The sequence below is a fragment of the Taudactylus pleione genome, unplaced genomic scaffold (assembly GCF_031769625.1).
Source record: "Taudactylus pleione unplaced genomic scaffold, aTauple2 ptg000186l, whole genome shotgun sequence".
Lineage (NCBI taxonomy): Eukaryota > Metazoa > Chordata > Amphibia > Anura > Myobatrachidae > Taudactylus > Taudactylus pleione.
Genome location: NW_028284588.1, coordinates 13176208 through 13195010, shown reverse-complemented (window position 1 = coordinate 13195010; position 18803 = coordinate 13176208).

Below are 18803 nucleotides of genomic sequence, written 5' to 3'. Positions count from 1 at the left end.
GGCTAGGCCAGAACAGAGGAAACAGGGACATGAAAGAGGTGACAGGGCTAGGCCAGAACAGAGGGACGGGACAGAGGTAACAGGGACATGAAAGAGGTGACAGGGCTAGGCCAGAACAGAGGGACAGGACAGAGGTAACAGGGACATGAAAGATGTGACAGGGCTAGGCCAGAACAGAGGTACAGGACAGAGGTAACAGGGACATGAGAGATGTGACAGGGCTAGGCCAGAACAGAGGGACGGGACAGAGGTAACAGGGACATGAAAGATGTGACAGGGCTAGGCCAGAACAGAGGGACGGGACAGAGGTAACAGGGACATGAAAGAGGTGACAGGGCTAGGCCAGAACAGAAGGACAGGACAGAGGTAACAGGGACATGAAAGAGGTGACAGGGCTAAGCCAGAACAGAGGGACTGGACAGAGGTAACAGGGACATGAAAGAGGTGACAGGGCTAGGACAGGACAGAGGTAACAGGGACATGAAAGATGTGACAGGGCTAGGCCAAAACAGAGGGACAGGACAGAGGTAACAGGGACATGAAAGAGGAGTCTGGGATAGGCCAGAACAGAGGGACAGGACAGAGGTAACAGGGACATGAAAGAGGTGACAGGGCTAGGCCAGAACAGAGGGACAGGACAGAGGTAACAGGGACATGAAAGATGTGACAGGACTAGGCCAGAACAGAGGGACAGGACAGAGGTAACAGGGACATGAAAGATGTGACAGGGCTAGGCCAGAACAGAGGGACAGGACAGAGGTAACAGGGACATGAAAGAGGTGACAGGGCTAGGCCAGATCAGAGGGACAGGACAGAGGTAACAGGGACATGAAAGAGGTGACAGGGCTAGGCCAGAACAGAGGTAACAGGGACATGACAGATGTGACAGGGCTAGGCCAGAACAGAGGGACAGGACAGAGGTAACAGGGACATGAAAGAGGTGACAGGGCTAAGCCAGAACAGAGGGACAGGACAGAGGTAATAGGGACATGAAAGAGGTGACAGGGCTAGGCCAGAACAGAGGGACAGAACAGAGGTAACAGGGACATGAAAGGTGACAGGGGTAGCCCAGAACAGAGGGACAGGACAGAGGTAACAGGGACATGAAAAAGGTGACTGGGCTAGGCCAGAACAGAGGGACAGGACAGAGGTAACAGGGACATGAAAGAGGTGACAGGGCTAGGCCAGAATATACAGAGGTAACAGGGACATGAAAGATGTGACAGGGCTAGGACAGGACAGAGGTAACAGGGACATGAAAGAGGTTACAGGGCTAGGCCAGAACATAGGGACAGGACAGAGGTAACAGGGACATGAAAGAGGTGAAAGGGCTAGGCCAGAACAGAGGGACAGCACAGAGGTAACAGGGACATGAAAGAGGTGACAGGGCTAGGCCAGAACAGAAGGACAGGACAGAGGTAACAGGGACATGAAAGAGGTGACAGGGCTAAGCCAGAACAGAGGGACTGGACAGAGGTAACAGGGACATGAAAGAGGTGACAGGGCTAGGACAGGACAGAGGTAACAGGGACATGAAAGATGTGACAGGGCTAGGCCAAAACAGAGGGACAGGACAGAGGTAACAGGGACATGAAAGAGGAGTCTGGGATAGGCCAGAACAGAGGGACAGGACAGAGGTAACAGGGACATGAAAGAGGTGACAGGGCTAGGCCAGAACAGAGGGACAGGACAGAGGTAACAGGGACATGAAAGATGTGACAGGACTAGGCCAGAACAGAGGGACAGGACAGAGGTAACAGGGACATGAAAGATGTGACAGGGCTAGGCCAGAACAGAGGGACAGGACAGAGGTAACAGGGACATGAAAGAGGTGACAGGGCTAGGCCAGAACAGAGGGACAGGACAGAGGTAACAGGGACATGAAAGAGGTGACAGGGCTAGGCCAGAACAGAGGTAACAGGGACATGAAAGATGTGACAGGGCTAGGCCAGAACAGAGGGACAGGACAGAGGTAACAGGGACATGAAAGAGGTGACAGGGCTAAGCCAGAACAGAGGGACAGGACAGAGGTAATAGGGACATGAAAGAGGTGACAGGGCTAGGCCAGAACAGAGGGACAGAACAGAGGTAACAGGGACATGAAAGGTGACAGGGGTAGCCCAGAACAGAGGGACGGGACAGAGGTAACAGGGACATGAAAGAGGTGACTGGGCTATGCCAGAACAGAGGGACAGGACAGAGGTAACAGGGACATGAAAGAGGTGACAGGGCTAGGCCAGAATATACAGAGGTAACAGGGACATGAAAGATGTGACAGGGCTAGGACAGGACAGAGGTAACAGGGACATGAAAGAGGTTACAGGGCTAGGCCAGAACATAGGGACAGGACAGAGGTAACAGGGACATGAAAGAGGTGAAAGGGCTAGGCCAGAACAGAGGGACAGGACAGAGGTAACAGGGACATGAAAGAGGAGACTGGGATAGGCCAGAACAGAGGGACAGGACAGAGGTACCAGGGACATGAAAGAGGTGACAGGGCTAGGCCAGAACAGAGGGACAGGACAGAGGTAACAGGGACATGAAAGATGTGACAGGACTAGGCCAGAACAGAGGGACAGAACAGAGGTAACAGGGACATGAAAGATGTGACAGGGCTAGGCCAGAACAGAGGGACAGGACAGAGGTAACAGGGACATGAAAGAGGTGACAGGGCTAGGCCAGAACAGAGGGACAGGACAGAGGTAACAGGGACATGAAAGAGGTGACAGGGCTAGGCCAGAACAGAGGTAACAGGGACATGAAAGATGTGACAGGGCTAGGCCAGAACAGAGGGACAGGACAGAGGTAACAGGGACATGAAAGAGGTGACAGGGCTAAGCCAGAACAGAGGGACAGGACAGAGGTAATAGGGACATGAAAGAGGTGACAGGGCTAGGCCAGAACAGAGGGACAGGACAGAGGTAACAGGGACATGAAAGATGTGACAGGGCTAGGCCCGAACAGAGGTACAGGACAGAGGTAACAGGGACATGAAAGAGGTGACAGGGCTAGGTCAGAACAGAGGGACAGGAAAGAGGTAACAGGGACATGAAAGAGGTGACAGGGCTAGGCCAGAACAGAGGGACAGGACAGAGGTAACAGGGACATGAAAGAGGTGACAGGGCTAGGCCAGAACAGAGGTAACAGGGACATGAAAGAGGTGACAGGGCTAGGCCAGAACAGAGGGACGGGACAGAGGTAACAGGGACATGAAAGAGGTGACAGGGCTAGGCCAGAACAGAGGGACAGGACAGAGGTAACAGGGACATGAAAGATGTGACAGGGCTAGGCCCGAACAGAGGTACAGGACAGAGGTAACAGGGACATGAAAGAGGTGACAGGGCTAGGCCAGAACAGAGGGACAGGACAGAGGTAACAGGGACATGAAAGAGGTGACAGGGCTAGGCCAGAACAGAGGGACAGGACAGAGGTAACAGGGACATGAAAGAGGTGACAGGGCTAGGCCAGAACAGAGGAAACAGGGACATGAAAGAGGTGACAGGGCTAGGCCAGAACAGAGGGACGGGACAGAGGTAACAGGGACATGAAAGAGGTGACAGGGCTAGGCCAGAACAGAGGGACAGGACAGAGGTAACAGGGACATGAAAGATGTGACAGGGCTAGGCCAGAACAGAGGTACAGGACAGAGGTAACAGGGACATGAGAGATGTGACAGGGCTAGGCCAGAACAGAGGGACGGGACAGAGGTAACAGGGACATGAAAGATGTGACAGGGCTAGGCCAGAACAGAGGGACGGGACAGAGGTAACAGGGACATGAAAGAGGTGACAGGGCTAGGCCAGAACAGAAGGACAGGACAGAGGTAACAGGGACATGAAAGAGGTGACAGGGCTAAGCCAGAACAGAGGGACTGGACAGAGGTAACAGGGACATGAAAGAGGTGACAGGGCTAGGACAGGACAGAGGTAACAGGGACATGAAAGATGTGACAGGGCTAGGCCAAAACAGAGGGACAGGACAGAGGTAACAGGGACATGAAAGAGGAGTCTGGGATAGGCCAGAACAGAGGGACAGGACAGAGGTAACAGGGACATGAAAGAGGTGACAGGGCTAGGCCAGAACAGAGGGACAGGACAGAGGTAACAGGGACATGAAAGATGTGACAGGACTAGGCCAGAACAGAGGGACAGGACAGAGGTAACAGGGACATGAAAGATGTGACAGGGCTAGGCCAGAACAGAGGGACAGGACAGAGGTAACAGGGACATGAAAGAGGTGACAGGGCTAGGCCAGAACAGAGGTAACAGGGACATGAAAGATGTGACAGGGCTAGGCCAGAACAGAGGGACAGGACAGAGGTAACAGGGACATGAAAGAGGTGACAGGGCTAAGCCAGAACAGAGGGACAGGACAGAGGTAATAGGGACATGAAAGAGGTGACAGGGCTAGGCCAGAACAGAGGGACAGAACAGAGGTAACAGGGACATGAAAGGTGACAGGGGTAGCCCAGAACAGAGGGACAGGACAGAGGTAACAGGGACATGAAAAAGGTGACTGGGCTAGGCCAGAACAGAGGGACAGGACAGAGGTAACAGGGACATGAAAGAGGTGACAGGGCTAGGCCAGAATATACAGAGGTAACAGGGACATGAAAGATGTGACAGGGCTAGGACAGGACAGAGGTAACAGGGACATGAAAGAGGTTACAGGGCTAGGCCAGAACATAGGGACAGGACAGAGGTAACAGGGACATGAAAGAGGTGAAAGGGCTAGGCCAGAACAGAGGGACAGGACAGAGGTAACAGGGACATGAAAGAGGTGACCGGGCTAGGACAGAACAGAGGGACAGGACAGAAGTAACAGGGATATGAAAGAGGTGACAGGGCTAGGCCAGAACAGAGAGACAGGACAGAGGTAACAGGGACATGAAAGAGGTGACACGGCTAAGCCAGAACAGAGGGACAGGACAGAGGTAACAGGGACATGAAAGAGGTTACAGGGCTAGGACAGAACAGAGGGACAGGACAGAAGTAACAGGGACATGAAAGAGATGACAGGGCTAGGCCAGAACAGAGGGACAGGACAGAGGTAACAGGGACATGAAAGATGTGACAGGGCTAGGACAGAACAGAGGTACAGGACAGAGGTAACAGGGACATGAAAGAGGTGACAGGGCTAGGCCAGAACAGAGGGACAGGACAGAGGTAGCAGGGACATGAAAGAGGTGACAGAGCTAGGCCAGAACGGAGGTACAGGACAGAGGTAACAGGGACATGAAAGATGTGACAGGGCTAGGACAGGACAGAGGGACAGGACAGAGATAACAGGGACATGAAAGAGGTGACAGGGCTAGGCCAGAACAGAGGGACAGGACAGAGGTAACAGGGACATGATAAATGTGACTGGGCTAGGACAGAACAGAAGTAACAGGGACATGAGAGATGTGACAGGGCTAGGCCAGAAGAGAGGGACAGGACAGAGGTAACAGGGACATGAAAGAGGTGACAGGGCTAGGCCAGAACAGAGGGACAGGACAGAGGTAACAGGGACATGAAAGATGTGACAGGGCTAGGCCAGAACAGAGGTACAGGACAGAGGTAACAGGGACATGAAAGAGGTGACAGGGCTATGCCAGAACAGAGGGACAGGAAAGAGGTAATAGGGACATGAAAGATGTGACAGGGCTAGGCCAGAACAGAGGTACAGGACAGAGGTAACAGGGACATGAAAGAGGTGACAGGGCTAGGCCAGAACAGAGGGACAGGACAGAGGTAACAGGGACATGAAAGAGGTGACAGGGCTAGGCCAGAACAGAGGGACAGGACAGAGGTAACAGGGACATGAAAGAGGTGACAGGGCTAGGCCAGAACAGAGGTAACAGGGACATGAAAGAGGTGACAGGGCTAGGCCAGAACAGAGGGATGGGACAGAGGTAACAGGGACATGAAAGAGGTGACATTGCTACGCCAGAACAGAGGGACAGGACAGAGGTAACAGGGACATGAAAGAGGTGACAGGGCTAGGCCAGAACAGAGGGACAGGACAGAGGTAACAGGGACATGAAAGATGTGACAGGGCTAGGCCAGAACAGAGGTACAGGACAGAGGTAACAGGGACATGAGAGATGTGACAGGGCTAGGCCAGAACAGAGGGACGGGACAGAGGTAACAGGGACATGAAAGATGTGACAGGGCTAGGCCAGAACAGAGGGATGGGACAGAGGTAACAGGGACCTGAAAGAGTTGACAGGGCTAGGCCAGAACAGAAGGACAGGACAGAGGTAACAGGGACATGAAAGAGGTGACAGGGCTAAGCCAGAACAGAGGGACTGGACAGAGGTAACAGGGACATGAAAGAGGTGACAGGGCTAGGACAGGACAGAGGTAACAGGGACATGAAAGATGTGACAGGGCTAGGCCAGAACAGAGGTACAGGACAGAGGTAACAGGGACATGAAAGAGGTGACAGGGCTAGGCCAGAACAGAGGGACAGGAAAGAGGTAACAGGGACATGAAAGAGGTGACAGGGCTAGGACAGGACAGAGGTAACAGGGACATGAAAGATGTGACAGGGCTAGGCCAGAACAGAGGTACAGGACAGAGGTAACAGGGACATGAAAGAGGTGACAGGGCTAGGCCAGAACAGAGGGACAGGACAGAGGTAACAGGGACATGAAAGATGTGACAGGGCTAGGCCCGAACAGAGGTACAGGACAGAGGTAACAGGGACATGAAAGAGGTGACAGGGCTAGGTCAGAACAGAGGGACAGGAAAGAGGTAACAGGGACATGAAAGAGGTGACAGGGCTAGGCCAGAACAGAGGGACAGGACAGAGGTAACAGGGACATGAAAGAGGTGACAGGGCTAGGCCAGAACAGAGGTAACAGGGACATGAAAGACGTGACAGGGCTAGGCCAGAACAGAGGGACGGGACAGAGGTAACAGGGACATGAAAGAGGTGACAGGGCTAGGCCAGAACAGAGGGACAGGACAGAGGTAACAGGGACATGAAAGATGTGACAGGGCTAGGCCCGAACAGAGGTACAGGACAGAGGTAACAGGGACATGAAAGAGGTGACAGGGCTAGGCCAGAACAGGGGGACAGGACAGAGGTAACAGGGACATGAAAGAGGTGACAGGGCTAGGCCAGAACAGAGGTAACAGGGACATGAAAGAGGTGACAGGGCTAGGCCAGAACAGAGGAAACAGGGACATGAAAGAGGTGACAGGGCTAGGCCAGAACAGAGGGACGGGACAGAGGTAACAGGGACATGAAAGAGGTGACAGGGCTAGGCCAGAACAGAGGGACAGGACAGAGGTAACAGGGACAGGAAAGATGTGACAGGGCTAGGCCAGAACAGAGGTACAGGACAGAGGTAACAGGGACATGAGAGATGTGACAGGGCTAGGCCAGAACAGAGGGACGGGACAGAGGTAACAGGGACATGAAAGATGTGACAGGGCTAGGCCAGAACAGAGGGACGGGACAGAGGTAACAGGGACATGAAAGAGGTGACAGGGCTAGGCCAGAACAGAAGGACAGGACAGAGGTAACAGGGACATGAAAGATGTGACAGGGCTAGGCCCGAACAGAGGTACAGGACAGAGGTAACAGGGACATGAAAGAGGAGTCTGGGATAGGCCAGAACAGAGGGACAGGACAGAGGTAACAGGGACATGAAAGAGGTGACAGGGCTAGGCCAGAACAGAGGGACAGGACAGAGGTAACAGGGACATGAAAGATGTGACAGGACTAGGCCAGAACAGAGGGACAGGACAGAGGTAACAGGGACATGAAAGATGTGACAGGGCTAGGCCAGAACAGAGGGACAGGACAGAGGTAACAGGGACATGAAAGAGGTGACAGGGCTAGGCCAGAACAGAGGTAACAGGGACATGAAAGATGTGACAGGGCTAGGCCAGAACAGAGGGACAGGACAGAGGTAACAGGGACATGAAAGAGGTGACAGGGCTAAGCCAGAACAGAGGGACAGGACAGAGGTAATAGGGACATGAAAGAGGTGACAGGGCTAGGCCAGAACAGAGGGACAGAACAGAGGTAACAGGGACATGAAAGGTGACAGGGGTAGCCCAGAACAGAGGGACAGGACAGAGGTAACAGGGACATGAAAAAGGTGACTGGGCTAGGCCAGAACAGAGGGACAGGACAGAGGTAACAGGGACATGAAAGAGGTGACAGGGCTAGGCCAGAATATACAGAGGTAACAGGGACATGAAAGATGTGACAGGGCTAGGACAGGACAGAGGTAACAGGGACATGAAAGAGGTTACAGGGCTAGGCCAGAACATAGGGACAGGACAGAGGTAACAGGGACATGAAAGAGGTGAAAGGGCTAGGCCAGAACAGAGGGACAGGACAGAGGTAACAGGGACATGAAAGAGGTGACCGGGCTAGGACAGAACAGAGGGACAGGACAGAAGTAACAGGGATATGAAAGAGGTGACAGGGCTAGGCCAGAACAGAGAGACAGGACAGAGGTAACAGGGACATGAAAGAGGTGACACGGCTAAGCCAGAACAGAGGGACAGGACAGAGGTAACAGGGACATGAAAGAGGTTACAGGGCTAGGACAGAACAGAGGGACAGGACAGAAGTAACAGGGACATGAAAGAGATGACAGGGCTAGGCCAGAACAGAGGGACAGGACAGAGGTAACAGGGACATGAAAGATGTGACAGGGCTAGGACAGAACAGAGGTACAGGACAGAGGTAACAGGGACATGAAAGAGGTGACAGGGCTAGGCCAGAACAGAGGGACAGGACAGAGGTAGCAGGGACATGAAAGAGGTGACAGAGCTAGGCCAGAACGGAGGTACAGGACAGAGGTAACAGGGACATGAAAGATGTGACAGGGCTAGGACAGGACAGAGGGACAGGACAGAGATAACAGGGACATGAAAGAGGTGACAGGGCTAGGCCAGAACAGAGGGACAGGACAGAGGTAACAGGGACATGATAAATGTGACTGGGCTAGGACAGAACAGAAGTAACAGGGACATGAGAGATGTGACAGGGCTAGGCCAGAAGAGAGGGACAGGACAGAGGTAACAGGGACATGAAAGAGGTGACAGGGCTAGGCCAGAACAGAGGGACAGGACAGAGGTAACAGGGACATGAAAGATGTGACAGGGCTAGGCCAGAACAGAGGTACAGGACAGAGGTAACAGGGACATGAAAGAGGTGACAGGGCTATGCCAGAACAGAGGGACAGGAAAGAGGTAATAGGGACATGAAAGATGTGACAGGGCTAGGCCAGAACAGAGGTACAGGACAGAGGTAACAGGGACATGAAAGAGGTGACAGGGCTAGGCCAGAACAGAGGGACAGGACAGAGGTAACAGGGACATGAAAGAGGTGACAGGGCTAGGCCAGAACAGAGGGACAGGACAGAGGTAACAGGGACATGAAAGAGGTGACAGGGCTAGGCCAGAACAGAGGTAACAGGGACATGAAAGAGGTGACAGGGCTAGGCCAGAACAGAGGGATGGGACAGAGGTAACAGGGACATGAAAGAGGTGACATTGCTACGCCAGAACAGAGGGACAGGACAGAGGTAACAGGGACATGAAAGAGGTGACAGGGCTAGGCCAGAACAGAGGGACAGGACAGAGGTAACAGGGACATGAAAGATGTGACAGGGCTAGGCCAGAACAGAGGTACAGGACAGAGGTAACAGGGACATGAGAGATGTGACAGGGCTAGGCCAGAACAGAGGGACGGGACAGAGGTAACAGGGACATGAAAGATGTGACAGGGCTAGGACAGGACAGAGGGACAGGACAGAGATAACAGGGACATGAAAGAGGTGACAGGGCTAGGCCAGAACAGAGGGACAGGACAGAGGTAACAGGGACATGATAAATGTGACTGGGCTAGGACAGAACAGAAGTAACAGGGACATGAGAGATGTGACAGGGCTAGGCCAGAAGAGAGGGACAGGACAGAGGTAACAGGGACATGAAAGAGGTGACAGGGCTAGGCCAGAACAGAGGGACAGGACAGAGGTAACAGGGACATGAAAGATGTGACAGGGCTAGGCCAGAACAGAGGTACAGGACAGAGGTAACAGGGACATGAAAGAGGTGACAGGGCTATGCCAGAACAGAGGGACAGGAAAGAGGTAATAGGGACATGAAAGATGTGACAGGGCTAGGCCAGAACAGAGGTACAGGACAGAGGTAACAGGGACATGAAAGAGGTGACAGGGCTAGGCCAGAACAGAGGGACAGGACAGAGGTAACAGGGACATGAAAGAGGTGACAGGGCTAGGCCAGAACAGAGGGACAGGACAGAGGTAACAGGGACATGAAAGAGGTGACAGGGCTAGGCCAGAACAGAGGTAACAGGGACATGAAAGAGGTGACAGGGCTAGGCCAGAACAGAGGGATGGGACAGAGGTAACAGGGACATGAAAGAGGTGACATTGCTACGCCAGAACAGAGGGACAGGACAGAGGTAACAGGGACATGAAAGAGGTGACAGGGCTAGGCCAGAACAGAGGGACAGGACAGAGGTAACAGGGACATGAAAGATGTGACAGGGCTAGGCCAGAACAGAGGTACAGGACAGAGGTAACAGGGACATGAGAGATGTGACAGGGCTAGGCCAGAACAGAGGGACGGGACAGAGGTAACAGGGACATGAAAGATGTGACAGGGCTAGGCCAGAACAGAGGGATGGGACAGAGGTAACAGGGACCTGAAAGAGTTGACAGGGCTAGGCCAGAACAGAAGGACAGGACAGAGGTAACAGGGACATGAAAGAGGTGACAGGGCTAAGCCAGAACAGAGGGACTGGACAGAGGTAACAGGGACATGAAAGAGGTGACAGGGCTAGGACAGGACAGAGGTAACAGGGACATGAAAGATGTGACAGGGCTAGGCCAGAACAGAGGTACAGGACAGAGGTAACAGGGACATGAAAGAGGTGACAGGGCTAGGCCAGAACAGAGGGACAGGAAAGAGGTAACAGGGACATGAAAGAGGTGACAGGGCTAGGACAGGACAGAGGTAACAGGGACATGAAAGATGTGACAGGGCTAGGCCAGAACAGAGGTACAGGACAGAGGTAACAGGGACATGAAAGAGGTGACAGGGCTAGGCCAGAACAGAGGGACAGGACAGAGGTAACAGGGACATGAAAGATGTGACAGGGCTAGGCCCGAACAGAGGTACAGGACAGAGGTAACAGGGACATGAAAGAGGTGACAGGGCTAGGTCAGAACAGAGGGACAGGAAAGAGGTAACAGGGACATGAAAGAGGTGACAGGGCTAGGCCAGAACAGAGGGACAGGACAGAGGTAACAGGGACATGAAAGAGGTGACAGGGCTAGGCCAGAACAGAGGTAACAGGGACATGAAAGACGTGACAGGGCTAGGCCAGAACAGAGGGACGGGACAGAGGTAACAGGGACATGAAAGAGGTGACAGGGCTAGGCCAGAACAGAGGGACAGGACAGAGGTAACAGGGACATGAAAGATGTGACAGGGCTAGGCCCGAACAGAGGTACAGGACAGAGGTAACAGGGACATGAAAGAGGTGACAGGGCTAGGCCAGAACAGGGGGACAGGACAGAGGTAACAGGGACATGAAAGAGGTGACAGGGCTAGGCCAGAACAGAGGTAACAGGGACATGAAAGAGGTGACAGGGCTAGGCCAGAACAGAGGAAACAGGGACATGAAAGAGGTGACAGGGCTAGGCCAGAACAGAGGGACGGGACAGAGGTAACAGGGACATGAAAGAGGTGACAGGGCTAGGCCAGAACAGAGGGACAGGACAGAGGTAACAGGGACAGGAAAGATGTGACAGGGCTAGGCCAGAACAGAGGTACAGGACAGAGGTAACAGGGACATGAGAGATGTGACAGGGCTAGGCCAGAACAGAGGGACGGGACAGAGGTAACAGGGACATGAAAGATGTGACAGGGCTAGGCCAGAACAGAGGGACGGGACAGAGGTAACAGGGACATGAAAGAGGTGACAGGGCTAGGCCAGAACAGAAGGACAGGACAGAGGTAACAGGGACATGAAAGATGTGACAGGGCTAGGCCCGAACAGAGGTACAGGACAGAGGTAACAGGGACATGAAAGAGGAGTCTGGGATAGGCCAGAACAGAGGGACAGGACAGAGGTAACAGGGACATGAAAGAGGTGACAGGGCTAGGCCAGAACAGAGGGACAAGACAGAGGTAACAGGGACATGAAAGATGTGACAGGACTAGGCCAGAACAGAGGGACAGGACAGAGGTAACAGGGACATGAAAGATGTGACAGGGCTAGGCCAGAACAGAGGGACAGGACAGAGGTAACAGGGACATGAAAGAGGTGACAGGGCTAGGCCAGAACAGAGGTAACAGGGACATGAAAGATGTGACAGGGCTAGGCCAGAACAGAGGGACAGGACAGAGGTAACAGGGACATGAAAGAGGTGACAGGGCTAAGCCAGAACAGAGGGACAGGACAGAGGTAATAGGGACATGAAAGAGGTGACAGGGCTAGGCCAGAACAGAGGGACAGAACAGAGGTAACAGGGACATGAAAGGTGACAGGGGTAGCCCAGAACAGAGGGACAGGACAGAGGTAACAGGGACATGAAAAAGGTGACTGGGCTAGGCCAGAACAGAGGGACAGGACAGAGGTAACAGGGACATGAAAGAGGTGACAGGGCTAGGCCAGAATATACAGAGGTAACAGGGACATGAAAGATGTGACAGGGCTAGGACAGGACAGAGGTAACAGGGACATGAAAGAGGTTACAGGGCTAGGCCAGAACATAGGGACAGGACAGAGGTAACAGGGACATGAAAGAGGTGAAAGGGCTAGGCCAGAACAGAGGGACAGGACAGAGGTAACAGGGACATGAAAGAGGTGACCGGGCTAGGACAGAACAGAGGGACAGGACAGAAGTAACAGGGATATGAAAGAGGTGACAGGGCTAGGCCAGAACAGAGAGACAGGACAGAGGTAACAGGGACATGAAAGAGGTGACACGGCTAAGCCAGAACAGAGGGACAGGACAGAGGTAACAGGGACATGAAAGAGGTTACAGGGCTAGGACAGAACAGAGGGACAGGACAGAAGTAACAGGGACATGAAAGAGATGACAGGGCTAGGCCAGAACAGAGGGACAGGACAGAGGTAACAGGGACATGAAAGATGTGACAGGGCTAGGACAGAACAGAGGTACAGGACAGAGGTAACAGGGACATGAAAGAGGTGACAGGGCTAGGCCAGAACAGAGGGACAGGACAGAGGTAGCAGGGACATGAAAGAGGTGACAGAGCTAGGCCAGAACGGAGGTACAGGACAGAGGTAACAGGGACATGAAAGATGTGACAGGGCTAGGACAGGACAGAGGGACAGGACAGAGATAACAGGGACATGAAAGAGGTGACAGGGCTAGGCCAGAACAGAGGGACAGGACAGAGGTAACAGGGACATGATAAATGTGACTGGGCTAGGACAGAACAGAAGTAACAGGGACATGAGAGATGTGACAGGGCTAGGCCAGAAGAGAGGGACAGGACAGAGGTAACAGGGACATGAAAGAGGTGACAGGGCTAGGCCAGAACAGAGGGACAGGACAGAGGTAACAGGGACATGAAAGATGTGACAGGGCTAGGCCAGAACAGAGGTACAGGACAGAGGTAACAGGGACATGAAAGAGGTGACAGGGCTATGCCAGAACAGAGGGACAGGAAAGAGGTAATAGGGACATGAAAGATGTGACAGGGCTAGGCCAGAACAGAGGTACAGGACAGAGGTAACAGGGACATGAAAGAGGTGACAGGGCTAGGCCAGAACAGAGGGACAGGACAGAGGTAACAGGGACATGAAAGAGGTGACAGGGCTAGGCCAGAACAGAGGGACAGGACAGAGGTAACAGGGACATGAAAGAGGTGACAGGGCTAGGCCAGAACAGAGGTAACAGGGACATGAAAGAGGTGACAGGGCTAGGCCAGAACAGAGGGATGGGACAGAGGTAACAGGGACATGAAAGAGGTGACATTGCTACGCCAGAACAGAGGGACAGGACAGAGGTAACAGGGACATGAAAGAGGTGACAGGGCTAGGCCAGAACAGAGGGACAGGACAGAGGTAACAGGGACATGAAAGATGTGACAGGGCTAGGCCAGAACAGAGGTACAGGACAGAGGTAACAGGGACATGAGAGATGTGACAGGGCTAGGCCAGAACAGAGGGACGGGACAGAGGTAACAGGGACATGAAAGATGTGACAGGGCTAGGCCAGAACAGAGGGATGGGACAGAGGTAACAGGGACCTGAAAGAGTTGACAGGGCTAGGCCAGAACAGAAGGACAGGACAGAGGTAACAGGGACATGAAAGAGGTGACAGGGCTAAGCCAGAACAGAGGGACTGGACAGAGGTAACAGGGACATGAAAGAGGTGACAGGGCTAGGACAGGACAGAGGTAACAGGGACATGAAAGATGTGACAGGGCTAGGCCAGAACAGAGGTACAGGACAGAGGTAACAGGGACATGAAAGAGGTGACAGGGCTAGGCCAGAACAGAGGGACAGGAAAGAGGTAACAGGGACATGAAAGAGGTGACAGGGCTAGGACAGGACAGAGGTAACAGGGACATGAAAGATGTGACAGGGCTAGGCCAGAACAGAGGTACAGGACAGAGGTAACAGGGACATGAAAGAGGTGACAGGGCTAGGCCAGAACAGAGGGACAGGACAGAGGTAACAGGGACATGAAAGATGTGACAGGGCTAGGCCCGAACAGAGGTACAGGACAGAGGTAACAGGGACATGAAAGAGGTGACAGGGCTAGGTCAGAACAGAGGGACAGGAAAGAGGTAACAGGGACATGAAAGAGGTGACAGGGCTAGGCCAGAACAGAGGGACAGGACAGAGGTAACAGGGACATGAAAGAGGTGACAGGGCTAGGCCAGAACAGAGGTAACAGGGACATGAAAGAGGTGACAGGGCTAGGCCAGAACAGAGGGACGGGACAGAGGTAACAGGGACATGAAAGAGGTGACAGGGCTAGGCCAGAACAGAGGGACAGGACAGAGGTAACAGGGACATGAAAGATGTGACAGGGCTAGGCCCGAACAGAGGTACAGGACAGAGGTAACAGGGACATGAAAGAGGTGACAGGGCTAGGCCAGAACAGGGGGACAGGACAGAGGTAACAGGGACATGAAAGAGGTGACAGGGCTAGGCCAGAACAGAGGTAACAGGGACATGAAAGAGGTGACAGGGCTAGGCCAGAACAGAGGAAACAGGGACATGAAAGAGGTGACAGGGCTAGGCCAGAACAGAGGGACGGGACAGAGGTAACAGGGACATGAAAGAGGTGACAGGGCTAGGCCAGAACAGAGGGACAGGACAGAGGTAACAGGGACAGGAAAGATGTGACAGGGCTAGGCCAGAACAGAGGTACAGGACAGAGGTAACAGGGACATGAGAGATGTGACAGGGCTAGGCCAGAACAGAGGGACGGGACAGAGGTAACAGGGACATGAAAGATGTGACAGGGCTAGGCCAGAACAGAGGGACGGGACAGAGGTAACAGGGACATGAAAGAGGTGACAGGGCTAGGCCAGAACAGAAGGACAGGACAGAGGTAACAGGGACATGAAAGATGTGACAGGGCTAGGCCCGAACAGAGGTACAGGACAGAGGTAACAGGGACATGAAAGAGGTGACAGGGCTAGGTCAGAACAGAGGGACAGGAAAGAGGTAACAGGGACATGAAAGAGGTGACAGGGCTAGGCCAGAACAGAGGGACAGGACAGAGGTAACAGGGACATGAAAGAGGTGACAGGGCTAGGCCAGAACAGAGGTAACAGGGACATGAAAGAGGTGACAGGGCTAGGCCAGAACAGAGGGACGGGACAGAGGTAACAGGGACATGAAAGAGGTGACAGGGCTAGGCCAGAACAGAGGGACAGGACAGAGGTAACAGGGACATGAAAGATGTGACAGGGCTAGGCCCGAACAGAGGTACAGGACAGAGGTAACAGGGACATGAAAGAGGTGACAGGGCTAGGCCAGAACAGAGGGACAGGACAGAGGTAACAGGGACATGAAAGAGGTGACAGGGCTAGGCCAGAACAGAGGGACAGGACAGAGGTAACAGGGACATGAAAGAGGTGACAGGGCTAGGCCAGAACAGAGGAAACAGGGACATGAAAGAGGTGACAGGGCTAGGCCAGAACAGAGGGACGGGACAGAGGTAACAGGGACATGAAAGAGGTGACAGGGCTAGGCCAGAACAGAGGGACAGGACAGAGGTAACAGGGACATGAAAGATGTGACAGGGCTAGGCCAGAACAGAGGTACAGGACAGAGGTAACAGGGACATGAGAGATGTGACAGGGCTAGGCCAGAACAGAGGGACGGGACAGAGGTAACAGGGACATGAAAGATGTGACAGGGCTAGGCCAGAACAGAGGGACGGGACAGAGGTAACAGGGACATGAAAGAGGTGACAGGGCTAGGCCAGAACAGAAGGACAGGACAGAGGTAACAGGGACATGAAAGAGGTGACAGGGCTAAGCCAGAACAGAGGGACTGGACAGAGGTAACAGGGACATGAAAGAGGTGACAGGGCTAGGACAGGACAGAGGTAACAGGGACATGAAAGATGTGACAGGGCTAGGCCAAAACAGAGGGACAGGACAGAGGTAACAGGGACATGAAAGAGGAGTCTGGGATAGGCCAGAACAGAGGGACAGGACAGAGGTAACAGGGACATGAAAGAGGTGACAGGGCTAGGCCAGAACAGAGGGACAGGACAGAGGTAACAGGGACATGAAAGAGGTGACAGGGCTAAGCCAGAACAGAGGGATAGGACAGAGGTAATAGGGACATGAAAGAGGTGACAGGGCTAGGCCAGAACAGAGGGACAGAACAGAGGTAACAGGGACATGAAAGGTGACAGGGGTAGCCCAGAACAGAGGGACAGGACAGAGGTAACAGGGACATGAAAAAGGTGACTGGGCTAGGCCAGAACAGAGGGACAGGACAGAGGTAACAGGGACATGAAAGAGGTGACAGGGCTAGGCCAGAATATACAGAGGTAACAGGGACATGAAAGATGTGACAGGGCTAGGACAGGACAGAGGTAACAGGGACATGAAAGAGGTTACAGGGCTAGGCCAGAACATAGGGACAGGACAGAGGTAACAGGGACATGAAAGAGGTGAAAGGGCTAGGCCAGAACAGAGGGACAGGACAGAGGTAACAGGGACATGAAAGAGGTGACCGGGCTAGGACAGAACAGAGGGACAGGACAGAAGTAACAGGGACATGAAAGAGGTGACAGGGCTAGGCCAGAACAGAGAGACAGGACAGAGGTAACAGGGACATGAAAGAGGTGACACGGCTAAGCCAGAACAGAGGGACAGGACAGAGGTAACAGGGACATGAAAGAGGTTACAGGGCTAGGACAGAACAGAGGGACAGGACAGAAGTAACAGGGACATGAAAGAGATGACAGGGCTAGGCCAGAACAGAGGGACAGGACAGAGGTAACAGGGACATGAAAGATGTGACAGGGCTAGGACAGAACAGAGGTACAGGACAGAGGTAACAGGGACATGAAAGAGGTGACAGGGCTAGGCCAGAACAGAGGGACAGGACAGAGGTAGCAGGGACATGAAAGAGGTGACAGAGCTAGGCCAGAACGGAGGTACAGGACAGAGGTAACAGGGACATGAAAGATGTGACAGGGCTAGGACAGGACAGAGGGACAGGACAGAGATAACAGGGACATGAAAGAGGTGACAGGGCTAGGCCAGAACAGAGGGACAGGACAGAGGTAACAGGGACATGATAAATGTGACTGGGCTAGGACAGAACAGAAGTAACAGGGACATGAGAGATGTGACAGGGCTAGGCCAGAAGAGAGGGACAGGACAGAGGTAACAGGGACATGAAAGAGGTGACAGGGCTAGGCCAGAACAGAGGGACAGGACAGAGGTAACAGGGACATGAAAGATGTGACAGGGCTAGGCCAGAACAGAGGTACAGGACAGAGGTAACAGGGACATGAAAGAGGTGACAGGGCTAGGCCAGAACAGAGGGACAGGAAAGAGGTAATAGGGACATGAAAGATGTGACAGGGCTAGACCAGAACAGAGGTACAGGACAGAGGTAACAGGGACATGAAAGAGGTGACAGGGCTAGGCCAGAACAGAGGGACAGGACAGAGGTAACAGGGACATGAAAGAGGTGACAGGGCTAGGCCAGAACAGAGGGACAGGACAGAGGTAACAGGGACATGAAAGAGGTGACAGGGCTAGGCCAGAACAGAGGTAACAGGGACATGAAAGAGGTGACAGGGCTAGGCCAGAACAGAGGGACGGGACAGAGGTAACAGGGACATGAAAGAGGTGACATTGCTACGCCAGAACAGAGGGACAGGACAGAGGTAACAGGGACATGAAAGAGGTGACAGGGCTAGGCCAGAACAGAGGGACAGGACAGAGGTAACAGGGACATGAAAGATGTGACAGGGCTAGGCCAGAACAGAGGTACAGGACAGAGGTAACAGGGACATGAGAGATGTGACAGGGCTAGGCCAGAACAGAGGGACGGGACAGAGGTAACAGGGACATGAAAGATGTGACAGGGCTAGGCCAGAACAGAGGGACGGGACAGAGGTAACAGGGACCTGAAAGAGTTGACAGGGCTAGGCCAGAACAGAAGGACAGGACAGAGGTAACAGGGACATGAAAGAGGTGACAGGGCTAAGCCAGAACAGAGGGACTGGACAGAGGTAACAGGGACATGAAAGAGGTGACAGGGCTAGGACAGGACAGAGGTAACAGGGACATGAAAGA